The sequence below is a fragment of the Schistocerca nitens genome, chromosome 10, assembly GCF_023898315.1.
Source record: "Schistocerca nitens isolate TAMUIC-IGC-003100 chromosome 10, iqSchNite1.1, whole genome shotgun sequence".
In the NCBI taxonomy this organism is placed as follows: Eukaryota; Metazoa; Arthropoda; class Insecta; order Orthoptera; family Acrididae; genus Schistocerca; species Schistocerca nitens.
Window position 1 is genome coordinate 132,524,309 of NC_064623.1, and position 15,322 is coordinate 132,539,630.

At 50.6% G+C, this 15,322-nt stretch overlaps 17 non-coding genes across 17 annotated transcripts; all 17 read right to left on the reverse strand.

Annotated features, from left to right (window-relative positions):
- Positions 1–52: 52 nt before the first annotated feature.
- Trnaa-ugc (transfer RNA alanine (anticodon UGC)) lies at positions 53–125 on the reverse strand. The gene has a single exon. It is a non-coding gene; the product is annotated as a tRNA-Ala (tRNA).
- Positions 126–1,172: 1,047 nt separating this feature from the next.
- On the reverse strand, positions 1,173–1,245 carry Trnaa-agc (transfer RNA alanine (anticodon AGC)). Its single transcript has one exon. It is a non-coding gene; the product is annotated as a tRNA-Ala (tRNA).
- A 423-nt stretch (positions 1,246–1,668) lies between these two features.
- On the reverse strand, positions 1,669–1,741 carry Trnaa-ugc (transfer RNA alanine (anticodon UGC)). Its single transcript has one exon. It is a non-coding gene; the product is annotated as a tRNA-Ala (tRNA).
- Positions 1,742–2,799: 1,058 nt separating this feature from the next.
- Trnaa-agc (transfer RNA alanine (anticodon AGC)) lies at positions 2,800–2,872 on the reverse strand. The gene has a single exon. It is a non-coding gene; the product is annotated as a tRNA-Ala (tRNA).
- A 423-nt stretch (positions 2,873–3,295) lies between these two features.
- Trnaa-ugc (transfer RNA alanine (anticodon UGC)) lies at positions 3,296–3,368 on the reverse strand. The gene has a single exon. It is a non-coding gene; the product is annotated as a tRNA-Ala (tRNA).
- A 1,058-nt stretch (positions 3,369–4,426) lies between these two features.
- Positions 4,427–4,499, reverse strand: Trnad-auc (transfer RNA aspartic acid (anticodon AUC)). Its single transcript has one exon. It is a non-coding gene; the product is annotated as a tRNA-Asp (tRNA).
- A 1,554-nt stretch (positions 4,500–6,053) lies between these two features.
- On the reverse strand, positions 6,054–6,126 carry Trnaa-agc (transfer RNA alanine (anticodon AGC)). The gene has a single exon. It is a non-coding gene; the product is annotated as a tRNA-Ala (tRNA).
- A 423-nt stretch (positions 6,127–6,549) lies between these two features.
- Positions 6,550–6,622, reverse strand: Trnaa-ugc (transfer RNA alanine (anticodon UGC)). Its single transcript has one exon. It is a non-coding gene; the product is annotated as a tRNA-Ala (tRNA).
- A 1,058-nt stretch (positions 6,623–7,680) lies between these two features.
- Positions 7,681–7,753, reverse strand: Trnaa-agc (transfer RNA alanine (anticodon AGC)). Its single transcript has one exon. It is a non-coding gene; the product is annotated as a tRNA-Ala (tRNA).
- A 423-nt stretch (positions 7,754–8,176) lies between these two features.
- Positions 8,177–8,249, reverse strand: Trnaa-ugc (transfer RNA alanine (anticodon UGC)). Its single transcript has one exon. It is a non-coding gene; the product is annotated as a tRNA-Ala (tRNA).
- A 1,058-nt stretch (positions 8,250–9,307) lies between these two features.
- Positions 9,308–9,380, reverse strand: Trnaa-agc (transfer RNA alanine (anticodon AGC)). Its single transcript has one exon. It is a non-coding gene; the product is annotated as a tRNA-Ala (tRNA).
- A 423-nt stretch (positions 9,381–9,803) lies between these two features.
- Positions 9,804–9,876, reverse strand: Trnaa-ugc (transfer RNA alanine (anticodon UGC)). Its single transcript has one exon. It is a non-coding gene; the product is annotated as a tRNA-Ala (tRNA).
- A 1,058-nt stretch (positions 9,877–10,934) lies between these two features.
- Positions 10,935–11,007, reverse strand: Trnaa-agc (transfer RNA alanine (anticodon AGC)). The gene has a single exon. It is a non-coding gene; the product is annotated as a tRNA-Ala (tRNA).
- A 1,554-nt stretch (positions 11,008–12,561) lies between these two features.
- On the reverse strand, positions 12,562–12,634 carry Trnaa-agc (transfer RNA alanine (anticodon AGC)). Its single transcript has one exon. It is a non-coding gene; the product is annotated as a tRNA-Ala (tRNA).
- Positions 12,635–13,057: 423 nt separating this feature from the next.
- On the reverse strand, positions 13,058–13,130 carry Trnaa-ugc (transfer RNA alanine (anticodon UGC)). The gene has a single exon. It is a non-coding gene; the product is annotated as a tRNA-Ala (tRNA).
- Positions 13,131–14,188: 1,058 nt separating this feature from the next.
- On the reverse strand, positions 14,189–14,261 carry Trnaa-agc (transfer RNA alanine (anticodon AGC)). The gene has a single exon. It is a non-coding gene; the product is annotated as a tRNA-Ala (tRNA).
- Positions 14,262–14,684: 423 nt separating this feature from the next.
- Trnaa-ugc (transfer RNA alanine (anticodon UGC)) lies at positions 14,685–14,757 on the reverse strand. The gene has a single exon. It is a non-coding gene; the product is annotated as a tRNA-Ala (tRNA).
- Between the last annotated feature and the right edge of the window lie 565 nt (positions 14,758–15,322).

Consider the following 15,322-nt stretch of genomic DNA (forward strand, 5'->3'; position numbering starts at 1 on the left):
GTGTCTTTAGGCTCGCCGCGACCAACACTTACCATGCACTGTCCACAAAACATGGAGGCGCCGGGGCTTGAACCCGGGACCTTTCACATGCAAAGCTAACGCTCTACCAACTTAGCTACGCCCCCAAGCGCAACAAAGCTGCGCTGTTTTCCATTCTTTGCTACTCTGATGTGCACGGACCTGATGGTTGGTTGGTTTGTAGGGGTGAAGGGACCAGTGTACAAAGGCGCGGTCAAGTTCATATACACAAGAGTTCCAAGTAGTTTCGATGCTCTGGTATTACGACTACAAATTACGTCTGTATTTAACGTCTTAAATTGAAAGGACAGTCGACTGATGACCACAGCAGTTGAGTCCCATAGTGCTCAGAGCCATTTTTTGAAAGGACAGTCACAAACCTTGTCGACAATCACACCGCGCCTGAGGTAACAAGCACATCTGAAGCCCAATTGTGCACTCGACTGTTCATGCCAACTCACTGCCTCGCACTTTACTACTGTGTACCACTCTTGTCGTCCAACTGCAAAAGACTGGGCCACAACACGTTTCCGCGTCTCCATTGCACTGCGCAAACTACGAAACGCTCCCCAAACATGGCACTCACCCATGCAGACGACTTTTCCGACCTTCCACGACGCTCACGCTAGTGAAAGCCTTATTTAGAGCTTGACGTCGCGCCCAAGCGAGTGAGCACATTTCGCCTACGGCTTAGGCCGCCCACCTAGTGTGGCTGCTCGGTGTCTGCAGGCAGCGAGGGGCTGCAAGCTTCCCGTGTTCGCGCCTGTGTCACCTCTGCTTGCTTGTCAGAGACAGAGTATCGCAAAACATACAACTCACTCCATGAATTGATTGCTACGGCATCTGTCATCAGCAGTCACAACTAGCAACACCAGTAGCAGCCGACTGCACGTAAAGAATGGGAATGTGCAGTGGGATTTTTGTGAACTCGGCGCAAGGCAGATCTTTCCGACATAGGTTTGAGAATCTTAAGGGCAGACTTGTACTGTTTCTAAATTCAGTGTAGCGGTGGGAGGAGGGTGCTTCCTGCGCGTAACAGCACGCTTGCCAGTTGTGGCTGCTAATCGTTCGCTCGTATCTGCCTTGACACATTCGCTGGCTGTGAATTATCCCACTTGCGTGGCAGTGTGCGCATGTAGGTGTGTTAAAAATTCTGGAGGCGCTGGGTATCGATCCCAGTACCTCTCGCATGCTAAGCGAGCGCTCTACCATCTGAGCTACGCCCGCTGATGACAAATAGTACTACATACAACCATATCAATATCACAGACCCCTTGCACTCCCATTATTCCGCAGACAAACACTATTCTCAATGTGTCCGTGAGGGTGTCTTTCAGGTTTCCTGCATTCTGTATCGAATCGTAGTTGGCCAAAATTAAAGTGGCGCGCACAACGTCGAAAATAGCGTTCGGCCACCGCTCTGAGTAAGACGAACGTGTTGTCCACTCTCTAGACTTCATTGAGGTTAGGCCGTTATACCTAAGACAGATTTGCACTCGATGACACCTCGACAACAGCCGGTCCTCACATTTACGTCTTGCTCTCCTTACGTCAGTATACATCACATGAGCTGTGACGCTGGCTTTGCAACATCTTGCGTGTCTTTAGGCTCGCCGCGACCAACACTTACCATGCACTGTCCACAAAACATGGAGGCGCCGGGGCTTGAACCCGGGACCTTTCACATGCAAAGCTAACGCTCTACCAACTTAGCTACGCCCCCAAGCGCAACAAAGCTGCGCTGTTTTCCATTCTTTGCTACTCTGATGTGCACGGACCTGATGGTTGGTTGGTTTGTAGGGGTGAAGGGACCAGTGTACAAAGGCGCGGTCAAGTTCATATACACAAGAGTTCCAAGTAGTTTCGATGCTCTGGTATTACGACTACAAATTACGTCTGTATTTAACGTCTTAAATTGAAAGGACAGTCGACTGATGACCACAGCAGTTGAGTCCCATAGTGCTCAGAGCCATTTTTTGAAAGGACAGTCACAAACCTTGTCGACAATCACACCGCGCCTGAGGTAACAAGCACATCTGAAGCCCAATTGTGCACTCGACTGTTCATGCCAACTCACTGCCTCGCACTTTACTACTGTGTACCACTCTTGTCGTCCAACTGCAAAACACTGGGCCACAACACGTTTCCGCGTCTCCATTGCACTGCGCAAACTACGAAACGCTCCCCAAACATGGCACTCACCCATGCAGACGACTTTTCCGACCTTCCACGACGCTCACGCAACGCTCACGCTAGTGAAAGCCTTATTTAGAGCTTGACGTCGCGCCCAAGCGAGTGAGCACATTTCGCCTACGGCTTAGGCCGCCCACCTAGTGTGGCTGCTCGGTGTCTGCAGGCAGCGAGGGGCTGCAAGCTTCCCGTGTTCGCGCCTGTGTCACCTCTGCTTGCTTGTCAGAGACAGAGTATCGCAAAACATACAACTCACTCCATGAATTGATTGCTACGGCATCTGTCATCAGCAGTCACAACTAGCAACACCAGTAGCAGCCGACTGCACGTAAAGAATGGGAATGTGCAGTGGGATTTTTGTGAACTCGGCGCAAGGCAGATCTTTCCGACATAGGTTTGAGAATCTTAAGGGCAGACTTGTACTGTTTCTAAATTCAGTGTAGCGGTGGGAGGAGGGTGCTTCCTGCGCGTAACAGCACGCTTGCCAGTTGTGGCTGCTAATCGTTCGCTCGTATCTGCCTTGACACATTCGCTGGCTGTGAATTATCCCACTTGCGTGGCAGTGTGCGCATGTAGGTGTGTTAAAAATTCTGGAGGCGCTGGGTATCGATCCCAGTACCTCTCGCATGCTAAGCGAGCGCTCTACCATCTGAGCTACGCCCGCTGATGACAAATAGTGCTACATACAACCATATCAATATCACAGACCCCTTGCACTCCCATTATTCCGCAGACAAACACTATTCTCAATGTGTCCGTGAGGGTGTCTTTCAGGTTTCCTGCATTCTGTATCGAATCGTAGTTGGCCAAAATTAAAGTGGCGCGCACAACGTCGAAAATAGCGTTCGGCCACCGCTCTGAGTAAGACGAACGTGTTGTCCACTCTCTAGACTTCATTGAGGTTAGGCCGTTATACCTAAGACAGATTTGCACTCGATGACACCTCGACAACAGCCGGTCCTCACATTTACGTCTTGCTCTCCTTACGTCAGTATACATCACATGAGCTGTGACGCTGGCTTTGCAACATCTTGCGTGTCTTTAGGCTCGCCGCGACCAACACTTACCATGCACTGTCCACAAAACATGGAGGCGCCGGGGCTTGAACCCGGGACCTTTCACATGCAAAGCTAACGCTCTACCAACTTAGCTACGCCCCCAAGCGCAACAAAGCTGCGCTGTTTTCCATTCTTTGCTACTCTGATGTGCACGGACCTGATGGTTGGTTGGTTTGTAGGGGTGAAGGGACCAGTGTACAAAGGCGCGGTCAAGTTCATATACACAAGAGTTCCAAGTAGTTTCGATGCTCTGGTATTACGACTACAAATTACGTCTGTATTTAACGTCTTAAATTGAAAGGACAGTCGACTGATGACCACAGCAGTTGAGTCCCATAGTGCTCAGAGCCATTTTTTGAAAGGACAGTCACAAACCTTGTCGACAATCACACCGCGCCTGAGGTAACAAGCACATCTGAAGCCCAATTGTGCACTCGACTGTTCATGCCAACTCACTGCCTCGCACTTTACTACTGTGTACCACTCTTGTCGTCCAACTGCAAAACACTGGGCCACAACACGTTTCCGCGTCTCCATTGCACTGCGCAAACTACGAAACGCTCCCCAAACATGGCACTCACCCATGCAGACGACTTTTCCGACCTTCCACGACGCTCACGCAACGCTCACGCTAGTGAAAGCCTTATTTAGAGCTTGACGTCGCGCCCAAGCGAGTGAGCACATTTCGCCTACGGCTTAGGCCGCCCACCTAGTGTGGCTGCTCGGTGTCTGCAGGCAGCGAGGGGCTGCAAGCTTCCCGTGTTCGCGCCTGTGTCACCTCTGCTTGCTTGTCAGAGACAGAGTATCGCAAAACATACAACTCACTCCATGAATTGATTGCTACGGCATCTGTCATCAGCAGTCACAACTAGCAACACCAGTAGCAGCCGACTGCACGTAAAGAATGGGAATGTGCAGTGGGATTTTTGTGAACTCGGCGCAAGGCAGATCTTTCCGACATAGGTTTGAGAATCTTAAGGGCAGACTTGTACTGTTTCTAAATTCAGTGTAGCGGTGGGAGGAGGGTGCTTCCTGCGCGTAACAGCACGCTTGCCAGTTGTGGCTGCTAATCGTTCGCTCGTATCTGCCTTGACACATTCGCTGGCTGTGAATTATCCCACTTGCGTGGCAGTGTGCGCATGTAGGTGTGTTAAAAATTCTGGAGGCGCTGGGTATCGATCCCAGTACCTCTCGCATGATAAGCGAGCGCTCTACCATCTGAGCTACGCCCGCTGATGACAAATAGTGCTACATACAACCATATCAATATCACAGACCCCTTGCACTCCCATTATTCCGCAGACAAACACTATTCTCAATGTGTCCGTGAGGGTGTCTTTCAGGTTTCCTGCATTCTGTATCGAATCGTAGTTGGCCAAAATTAAAGTGGCGCGCACAACGTCGAAAATAGCGTTCGGCCACCGCTCTGAGTAAGACGAACGTGTTGTCCACTCTCTAGACTTCATTGAGGTTAGGCCGTTATACCTAAGACAGATTTGCACTCGATGACACCTCGACAACAGCCGGTCCTCACATTTACGTCTTGCTCTCCTTACGTCAGTATACATCACATGAGCTGTGACGCTGGCTTTGCAACATCTTGCGTGTCTTTAGGCTCGCCGCGACCAACACTTACCATGCACTGTCCACAAAACATGGAGGCGCCGGGGCTTGAAACCGGGACCTTTCACATGCAAAGCTAACGCTCTACCAACTTAGCTACGCCCCCAAGCGCAACAAAGCTGCGCTGTTTTCCATTCTTTGCTACTCTGATGTGCACGGACCTGATGGTTGGTTGGTTTGTAGGGGTGAAGGGACCAGTGTACAAAGGCGCGGTCAAGTTCATATACACAAGAGTTCCAAGTAGTTTCGATGCTCTGGTATTACGACTACAAATTACGTCTGTATTTAACGTCTTAAATTGAAAGGACAGTCGACTGATGACCACAGCAGTTGAGTCCCATAGTGCTCAGAGCCATTTTTTGAAAGGACAGTCACAAACCTTGTCGACAATCACACCGCGCCTGAGGTAACAAGCACATCTGAAGCCCAATTGTGCACTCGACTGTTCATGCCAACTCACTGCCTCGCACTTTACTACTGTGTACCACTCTTGTCGTCCAACTGCAAAAGACTGGGCCACAACACGTTTCCGCGTCTCCATTGCACTGCGCAAACTACGAAACGCTCCCCAAACATGGCACTCACCCATGCAGACGACTTTTCCGACCTTCCACGACGCTCACGCAACGCTCACGCTAGTGAAAGCCTTATTTAGAGCTTGACGTCGCGCCCAAGCGAGTGAGCACATTTCGCCTACGGCTTAGGCCGCCCACCTAGTGTGGCTGCTCGGTGTCTGCAGGCAGCGAGGGGCTGCAAGCTTCCCGTGTTCGCGCCTGTGTCACCTCTGCTTGCTTGTCAGAGACAGAGTATCGCAAAACATACAACTCACTCCATGAATTGATTGCTACGGCATCTGTCATCAGCAGTCACAACTAGCAACACCAGTAGCAGCCGACTGCACGTAAAGAATGGGAATGTGCAGTGGGATTTTTGTGAACTCGGCGCAAGGCAGATCTTTCCGACATAGGTTTGAGAATCTTAAGGGCAGACTTGTACTGTTTCTAAATTCAGTGTAGCGGTGGGAGGAGGGTGCTTCCTGCGCGTAACAGCACGCTTGCCAGTTGTGGCTGCTAATCGTTCGCTCGTATCTGCCTTGACACATTCGCTGGCTGTGAATTATCCCACTTGCGTGGCAGTGTGCGCATGTAGGTGTGTTAAAAATTCTGGAGGCGCTGGGTATCGATCCCAGTACCTCTCGCATGCTAAGCGAGCGCTCTACCATCTGAGCTACGCCCGCTGATGACAAATAGTGCTACATACAACCATATCAATATCACAGACCCCTTGCACTCCCATTATTCCGCAGACAAACACTATTCTCAATGTGTCCGTGAGGGTGTCTTTCAGGTTTCCTGCATTCTGTATCGAATCGTAGTTGGCCAAAATTAAAGTGGCGCGCACAACGTCGAAAATAGCGTTCGGCCACCGCTCTGAGTAAGACGAACGTGTTGTCCACTCTCTAGACTTCATTGAGGTTAGGCCGTTATACCTAAGACAGATTTGCACTCGATGACACCTCGACAACAGCCGGTCCTCACATTTACGTCTTGCTCTCCTTACGTCAGTATACATCACATGAGCTGTGACGCTGGCTTTGCAACATCTTGCGTGTCTTTAGGCTCGCCGCGACCAACACTTACCATGCACTGTCCACAAAACATGGAGGCGCCGGGGCTTGAACCCGGGACCTTTCACATGCAAAGCTAACGCTCTACCAACTTAGCTACGCCCCCAAGCGCAACAAAGCTGCGCTGTTTTCCATTCTTTGCTACTCTGATGTGCACGGACCTGATGGTTGGTTGGTTTGTAGGGGTGAAGGGACCAGTGTACAAAGGCGCGGTCAAGTTCATATACACAAGAGTTCCAAGTAGTTTCGATGCTCTGGTATTACGACTACAAATTACGTCTGTATTTAACGTCTTAAATTGAAAGGACAGTCGACTGATGACCACAGCAGTTGAGTCCCATAGTGCTCAGAGCCATTTTTTGAAAGGACAGTCACAAACCTTGTCGACAATCACACCGCGCCTGAGGTAACAAGCACATCTGAAGCCCAATTGTGCACTCGACTGTTCATGCCAACTCACTGCCTCGCACTTTACTACTGTGTACCACTCTTGTCGTCCAACTGCAAAAGACTGGGCCACAACACGTTTCCGCGTCTCCATTGCACTGCGCAAACTACGAAACGCTCCCCAAACATGGCACTCACCCATGCAGACGACTTTTCCGACCTTCCACGACGCTCACGCAACGCTCACGCTAGTGAAAGCCTTATTTAGAGCTTGACGTCGCGCCCAAGCGAGTGAGCACATTTCGCCTACGGCTTAGGCCGCCCACCTAGTGTGGCTGCTCGGTGTCTGCAGGCAGCGAGGGGCTGCAAGCTTCCCGTGTTCGCGCCTGTGTCACCTCTGCTTGCTTGTCAGAGACAGAGTATCGCAAAACATACAACTCACTCCATGAATTGATTGCTACGGCATCTGTCATCAGCAGTCACAACTAGCAACACCAGTAGCAGCCGACTGCACGTAAAGAATGGGAATGTGCAGTGGGATTTTTGTGAACTCGGCGCAAGGCAGATCTTTCCGACATAGGTTTGAGAATCTTAAGGGCAGACATGTACTGTTTCTAAATTCAGTGTAGCGGTGGGAGGAGGGTGCTTCCTGCGCGTAACAGCACGCTTGCCAGTTGTGGCTGCTAATCGTTCGCTCGTATCTGCCTTGACACATTCGCTGGCTGTGAATTATCCCACTTGCGTGGCAGTGTGCGCATGTAGGTGTGTTAAAAATTCTGGAGGCGCTGGGTATCGATCCCAGTACCTCTCGCATGCTAAGCGAGCGCTCTACCATCTGAGCTACGCCCGCTGATGACAAATAGTGCTACATACAACCATATCAATATCACAGACCCCTTGCACTCCCATTATTCCGCAGACAAACACTATTCTCAATGTGTCCGTGAGGGTGTCTTTCAGGTTTCCTGCATTCTGTATCGAATCGTAGTTGGCCAAAATTAAAGTGGCGCGCACAACGTCGAAAATAGCGTTCGGCCACCGCTCTGAGTAAGACGAACGTGTTGTCCACTCTCTAGACTTCTTTGAGGTTAGGCCGTTATACCTAAGACAGATTTGCACTCGATGACACCTCGACAACAGCCGGTCCTCACATTTACGTCTTGCTCTCCTTACGTCAGTATACATCACATGAGCTGTGACGCTGGCTTTGCAACATCTTGCGTGTCTTTAGGCTCGCCGCGACCAACACTTACCATGCACTGTCCACAAAACATGGAGGCGCCGGGGCTTGAACCCGGGACCTTTCACATGCAAAGCTAACGCTCTACCAACTTAGCTACGCCCCCAAGCGCAACAAAGCTGCGCTGTTTTCCATTCTTTGCTACTCTGATGTGCACGGACCTGATGGTTGGTTGGTTTGTAGGGGTGAAGGGACCAGTGTACAAAGGCGCGGTCAAGTTCATATACACAAGAGTTCCAAGTAGTTTCGATGCTCTGGTATTACGACTACAAATTACGTCTGTATTTAACGTCTTAAATTGAAAGGACAGTCGACTGATGACCACAGCAGTTGAGTCCCATAGTGCTCAGAGCCATTTTTTGAAAGGACAGTCACAAACCTTGTCGACAATCACACCGCGCCTGAGGTAACAAGCACATCTGAAGCCCAATTGTGCACTCGACTGTTCATGCCAACTCACTGCCTCGCACTTTACTACTGTGTACCACTCTTGTCGTCCAACTGCAAAAGACTGGGCCACAACACGTTTCCGCGTCTCCATTGCACTGCGCAAACTACGAAACGCTCCCCAAACATGGCACTCACCCATGCAGACGACTTTTCCGACCTTCCACGACGCTCACGCAACGCTCACGCTAGTGAAAGCCTTATTTAGAGCTTGACGTCGCGCCCAAGCGAGTGAGCACATTTCGCCTACGGCTTAGGCCGCCCACCTAGTGTGGCTGCTCGGTGTCTGCAGGCAGCGAGGGGCTGCAAGCTTCCCGTGTTCGCGCCTGTGTCACCTCTGCTTGCTTGTCAGAGACAGAGTATCGCAAAACATACAACTCACTCCATGAATTGATTGCTACGGCATCTGTCATCAGCAGTCACAACTAGCAACACCAGTAGCAGCCGACTGCACGTAAAGAATGGGAATGTGCAGTGGGATTTTTGTGAACTCGGCGCAAGGCAGATCTTTCCGACATAGGTTTGAGAATCTTAAGGGCAGACTTGTACTGTTTCTAAATTCAGTGTAGCGGTGGGAGGAGGGTGCTTCCTGCGCGTAACAGCACGCTTGCCAGTTGTGGCTGCTAATCGTTCGCTCGTATCTGCCTTGACACATTCGCTGGCTGTGAATTATCCCACTTGCGTGGCAGTGTGCGCATGTAGGTGTGTTAAAAATTCTGGAGGCGCTGGGTATCGATCCCAGTACCTCTCGCATGCTAAGCGAGCGCTCTACCATCTGAGCTACGCCCGCTGATGACAAATAGTGCTACATACAACCATATCAATATCACAGACCCCTTGCACTCCCATTATTCCGCAGACAAACACTATTCTCAATGTGTCCGTGAGGGTGTCTTTCAGGTTTCCTGCATTCTGTATCGAATCGTAGTTGGCCAAAATTAAAGTGGCGCGCACAACGTCGAAAATAGCGTTCGGCCACCGCTCTGAGTAAGACGAACGTGTTGTCCACTCTCTAGACTTCATTGAGGTTAGGCCGTTATACCTAAGACAGATTTGCACTCGATGACACCTCGACAACAGCCGGTCCTCACATTTACGTCTTGCTCTCCTTACGTCAGTATACATCACATGAGCTGTGACGCTGGCTTTGCAACATCTTGCGTGTCTTTAGGCTCGCCGCGACCAACACTTACCATGCACTGTCCACAAAACATGGAGGCGCCGGGGCTTGAACCCGGGACCTTTCACATGCAAAGCTAACGCTCTACCAACTTAGCTACGCCCCCAAGCGCAACAAAGCTGCGCTGTTTTCCATTCTTTGCTACTCTGATGTGCACGGACCTGATGGTTGGTTGGTTTGTAGGGGTGAAGGGACCAGTGTACAAAGGCGCGGTCAAGTTCATATACACTAGAGTTCCAAGTAGTTTCGATGCTCTGGTATTACGACTACAAATTACGTCTGTATTTAACGTCTTAAATTGAAAGGACAGTCGACTGATGACCACAGCAGTTGAGTCCCATAGTGCTCAGAGCCATTTTTTGAAAGGACAGTCACAAACCTTGTCGACAATCACACCGCGCCTGAGGTAACAAGCACATCTGAAGCCCAATTGTGCACTCGACTGTTCATGCCAACTCACTGCCTCGCACTTTACTACTGTGTACCACTCTTGTCGTCCAACTGCAAAAGACTGGGCCACAACACGTTTCCGCGTCTCCATTGCACTGCGCAAACTACGAAACGCTCCCCAAACATGGCACTCACCCATGCAGACGACTTTTCCGACCTTCCACGACGCTCACGCAACGCTCACGCTAGTGAAAGCCTTATTTAGAGCTTGACGTCGCGCCCAAGCGAGTGAGCACATTTCGCCTACGGCTTAGGCCGCCCACCTAGTGTGGCTGCTCGGTGTCTGCAGGCAGCGAGGGGCTGCAAGCTTCCCGTGTTCGCGCCTGTGTCACCTCTGCTTGCTTGTCAGAGACAGAGTATCGCAAAACATACAACTCACTCCATGAATTGATTGCTACGGCATCTGTCATCAGCAGTCACAACTAGCAACACCAGTAGCAGCCGACTGCACGTAAAGAATGGGAATGTGCAGTGGGATTTTTGTGAACTCGGCGCAAGGCAGATCTTTCCGACATAGGTTTGAGAATCTTAAGGGCAGACTTGTACTGTTTCTAAATTCAGTGTAGCGGTGGGAGGAGGGTGCTTCCTGCGCGTAACAGCACGCTTGCCAGTTGTGGCTGCTAATCGTTCGCTCGTATCTGCCTTGACACATTCGCTGGCTGTGAATTATCCCACTTGCGTGGCAGTGTGCGCATGTAGGTGTGTTAAAAATTCTGGAGGCGCTGGGTATCGATCCCAGTACCTCTCGCATGCTAAGCGAGCGCTCTACCATCTGAGCTACGCCCGCTGATGACAAATAGTGCTACATACAACCATATCAATATCACAGACCCCTTGCACTCCCATTATTCCGCAGACAAACACTATTCTCAATGTGTCCGTGAGGGTGTCTTTCAGGTTTCCTGCATTCTGTATCGAATCGTAGTTGGCCAAAATTAAAGTGGCGCGCACAACGTCGAAAATAGCGTTCGGCCACCGCTCTGAGTAAGACGAACGTGTTGTCCACTCTCTAGACTTCATTGAGGTTAGGCCGTTATACCTAAGACAGATTTGCACTCGATGACACCTCGACAACAGCCGGTCCTCACATTTACGTCTTGCTCTCCTTACGTCAGTATACATCACATGAGCTGTGACGCTGGCTTTGCAACATCTTGCGTGTCTTTAGGCTCGCCGCGACCAACACTTACCATGCACTGTCCACAAAACATGGAGGCGCCGGGGCTTGAACCTGGGACCTTTCACATGCAAAGCTAACGCTCTACCAACTTAGCTACGCCCCCAAGCGCAACAAAGCTGCGCTGTTTTCCATTCTTTGCTACTCTGATGTGCACGGACCTGATGGTTGGTTGGTTTGTAGGGGTGAAGGGACCAGTGTACAAAGGCGCGGTCAAGTTCATATACACAAGAGTTCCAAGTAGTTTCGATGCTCTGGTATTACGACTACAAATTACGTCTGTATTTAACGTCTTAAATTGAAAGGACAGTCGACTGATGACCACAGCAGTTGAGTCCCATAGTGCTCAGAGCCATTTTTTGAAAGGACAGTCACAAACCTTGTCGACAATCACACCGCGCCTGAGGTAACAAGCACATCTGAAGCCCAATTGTGCACTCGACTGTTCATGCCAACTCACTGCCTCGCACTTTACTACTGTGTACCACTCTTGTCGTCCAACTGCAAAAGACTGGGCCACAACACGTTTCCGCGTCTCCATTGCACTGCGCAAACTACGAAACGCTCCCCAAACATGGCACTCACCCATGCAGACGACTTTTCCGACCTTCCACGACGCTCACGCAACGCTCACGCTAGTGAAAGCCTTATTTAGAGCTTGACGTCGCGCCCAAGCGAGTGAGCACATTTCGCCTACGGCTTAGGCCGCCCACCTAGTGTGGCTGCTCGGTGTCTGCAGGCAGCGAGGGGCTGCAAGCTTCCCGTGTTCGCGCCTGTGTCACCTCTGCTTGCTTGTCAGAGACAGAGTATCGCAAAACATACAACTCACTCCATGAATTGATTGCTACGGCATCTGTCATCAGCAGTCACAACTAGCAACACCAGTAGCAGCCGACTGCACGTAAAGAATGGGAATGTGCAGTGGGATTTTTGTAAACTCGGCGCAAGGCAGATCTTTCCGACATAGGTTTGAGAATCTTAAGGGCAGACTTGTACTGTTTCTAAATTCAGTGTAGCGGTGGGAGGAGGGTGCTTCCTGCGCGTAACAGCACGCTTGCCAGTTGTGGCTGCTAATCGTTCGCTCGTATCTGCCTTGACACATTCGCTGGCTGTGAATTATCCCACTTGCGTGGCAGTGTGCGCATGTAGGTGTGTTAAAAATTCTGGAGGCGCTGGGTATCGATCCCAGTACCTCTCGCATGCTAAGCGAGCGCTCTACCATCTGAGCTACGCCCCCTGATGACAAATAGTGCTACATACAACCATATCAATATCACAGACCCCTTGCACTCCCATTATTCCGCAGACAAACACTATTCTCAATGTGTCCGTGAGGGTGTCTTTCAGGTTTCCTGCATTCTGTATCGAATCGTAGTTGGCCAAAATTAAAGTGGCGCGCACAACGTCGAAAATAGCGTTCGGCCACCGCTCTGAGTAAGACGAACGTGTTGTCCACTCTCTAGACTTCATTGAGGTTAGGCCGTTATACCTAAGACAGATTTGCACTCGATGACACCTCGACAACAGCCGGTCCTCACATTTACGTCTTGCTCTCCTTACGTCAGTATACATCACATGAGCTGTGACGCTGGCTTTGCAACATCTTGCGTGTCTTTAGGCTCGCCGCGACCAACACTTACCATGCACTGTCCACAAAACATGGAGGCGCCGGGGCTTGAACCCGGGACCTTTCACATGCAAAGCTAACGCTCTACCAACTTAGCTACGCCCCCAAGCGCAACAAAGCTGCGCTGTTTTCCATTCTTTGCTACTCTGATGTGCACGGACCTGATGGTTGGTTGGTTTGTAGGGGTGAAGGGACCAGTGTACAAAGGCGCGGTCAAGTTCATATACACAAGAGTTCCAAGTAGTTTCGATGCTCTGGTATTACGACTACAAATTACGTCTGTATTTAACGTCTTAAATTGAAAGGACAGTCGACTGATGACCACAGCAGTTGAGTCCCATAGTGCTCAGAGCCATTTTTTGAAAGGACAGTCACAAACCTTGTCGACAATCACACCGCGCCTGAGGTAACAAGCACATCTGAAGCCCAATTGTGCACTCGACTGTTCATGCCAACTCACTGCCTCGCACTTTACTACTGTGTACCACTCTTGTCGTCCAACTGCAAAAGACTGGGCCACAACACGTTTCCGCGTCTCCATTGCACTGCGCAAACTACGAAACGCTCCCCAAACATGGCACTCACCCATGCAGACGACTTTTCCGACCTTCCACGACGCTCACGCAACGCTCACGCTAGTGAAAGCCTTATTTAGAGCTTGACGTCGCGCCCAAGCGAGTGAGCACATTTCGCCTACGGCTTAGGCCGCCCACCTAGTGTGGCTGCTCGGTGTCTGCAGGCAGCGAGGGGCTGCAAGCTTCCCGTGTTCGCGCCTGTGTCACCTCTGCTTGCTTGTCAGAGACAGAGTATCGCAAAACATACAACTCACTCCATGAATTGATTGCTACGGCATCTGTCATCAGCAGTCACAACTAGCAACACCAGTAGCAGCCGACTGCACGTAAAGAATGGGAATGTGCAGTGGGATTTTTGTGAACTCGGCGCAAGGCAGATCTTTCCGACATAGGTTTGAGAATCTTAAGGGCAGACTTGTACTGTTTCTAAATTCAGTGTAGCGGTGGGAGGAGGGTGCTTCCTGCGCGTAACAGCACGCTTGCCAGTTGTGGCTGCTAATCGTTCGCTCGTATCTGCCTTGACACATTCGCTGGCTGTGAATTATCCCACTTGCGTGGCAGTGTGCGCATGTAGGTGTGTTAAAAATTCTGGAGGCGCTGGGTATCGATCCCAGTACCTCTCGCATGCTAAGCGAGCGCTCTACCATCTGAGCTACGCCCGCTGATGACAAATAGTGCTACATACAACCATATCAATATCACAGACCCCTTGCACTCCCATTATTCCGCAGACAAACACTATTCTCAATGTGTCCGTGAGGGTGTCTTTCAGGTTTCCTGCATTCTGTATCGAATCGTAGTTGGCCAAAATTAAAGTGGCGCGCACAACGTCGAAAATAGCGTTCGGCCACCGCTCTGAGTAAGACGAACGTGTTGTCCACTCTCTAGACTTCTTTGAGGTTAGGCCGTTATACCTAAGACAGATTTGCACTCGATGACACCTCGACAACAGCCGGTCCTCACATTTACGTCTTGCTCTCCTTACGTCAGTATACATCACATGAGCTGTGACGCTGGCTTTGCAACATCTTGCGTGTCTTTAGGCTCGCCGCGACCAACACTTACCATGCACTGTCCACAAAACATGGAGGCGCCGGGGCTTGAACCCGGGACCTTTCACATGCAAAGCTAACGCTCTACCAACTTAGCTACGCCCCCAAGCGCAACAAAGCTGCGCTGTTTTCCATTCTTTGCTACTCTGATGTGCACGGACCTGATGGTTGGTTGGTTTGTAGGGGTGAAGGGACCAGTGTACAAAGGCGCGGTCAAGTTCATATACACAAGAGTTCCAAGTAGTTTCGATGCTCTGGTATTACGACTACAAATTACGTCTGTATTTAACGTCTTAAATTGAAAGGACAGTCGACTGATGACCACAGCAGTTGAGTCCCATAGTGCTCAGAGCCATTTTTTGAAAGGACAGTCACAAACCTTGTCGACAATCACACCGCGCCTGAGGTAACAAGCACATCTGAAGCCCAATTGTGCACTCGACTGTTCATGCCAACTCACTGCCTCGCACTTTACTACTGTGTACCACTCTTGTCGTCCAACTGCAAAAGACTGGGCCACAACACGTTTCCGCGTCTCCATTGCACTGCGCAAACTACGAAACGCTCCCCAAACATGGCACTCACCCATGCAGACGACTTTTCCGACCTTCCACGACGCTCACGCAACGCTCACGCTAGTGAAAGCCTTATTTAGAGCTTGACGTCGCGCC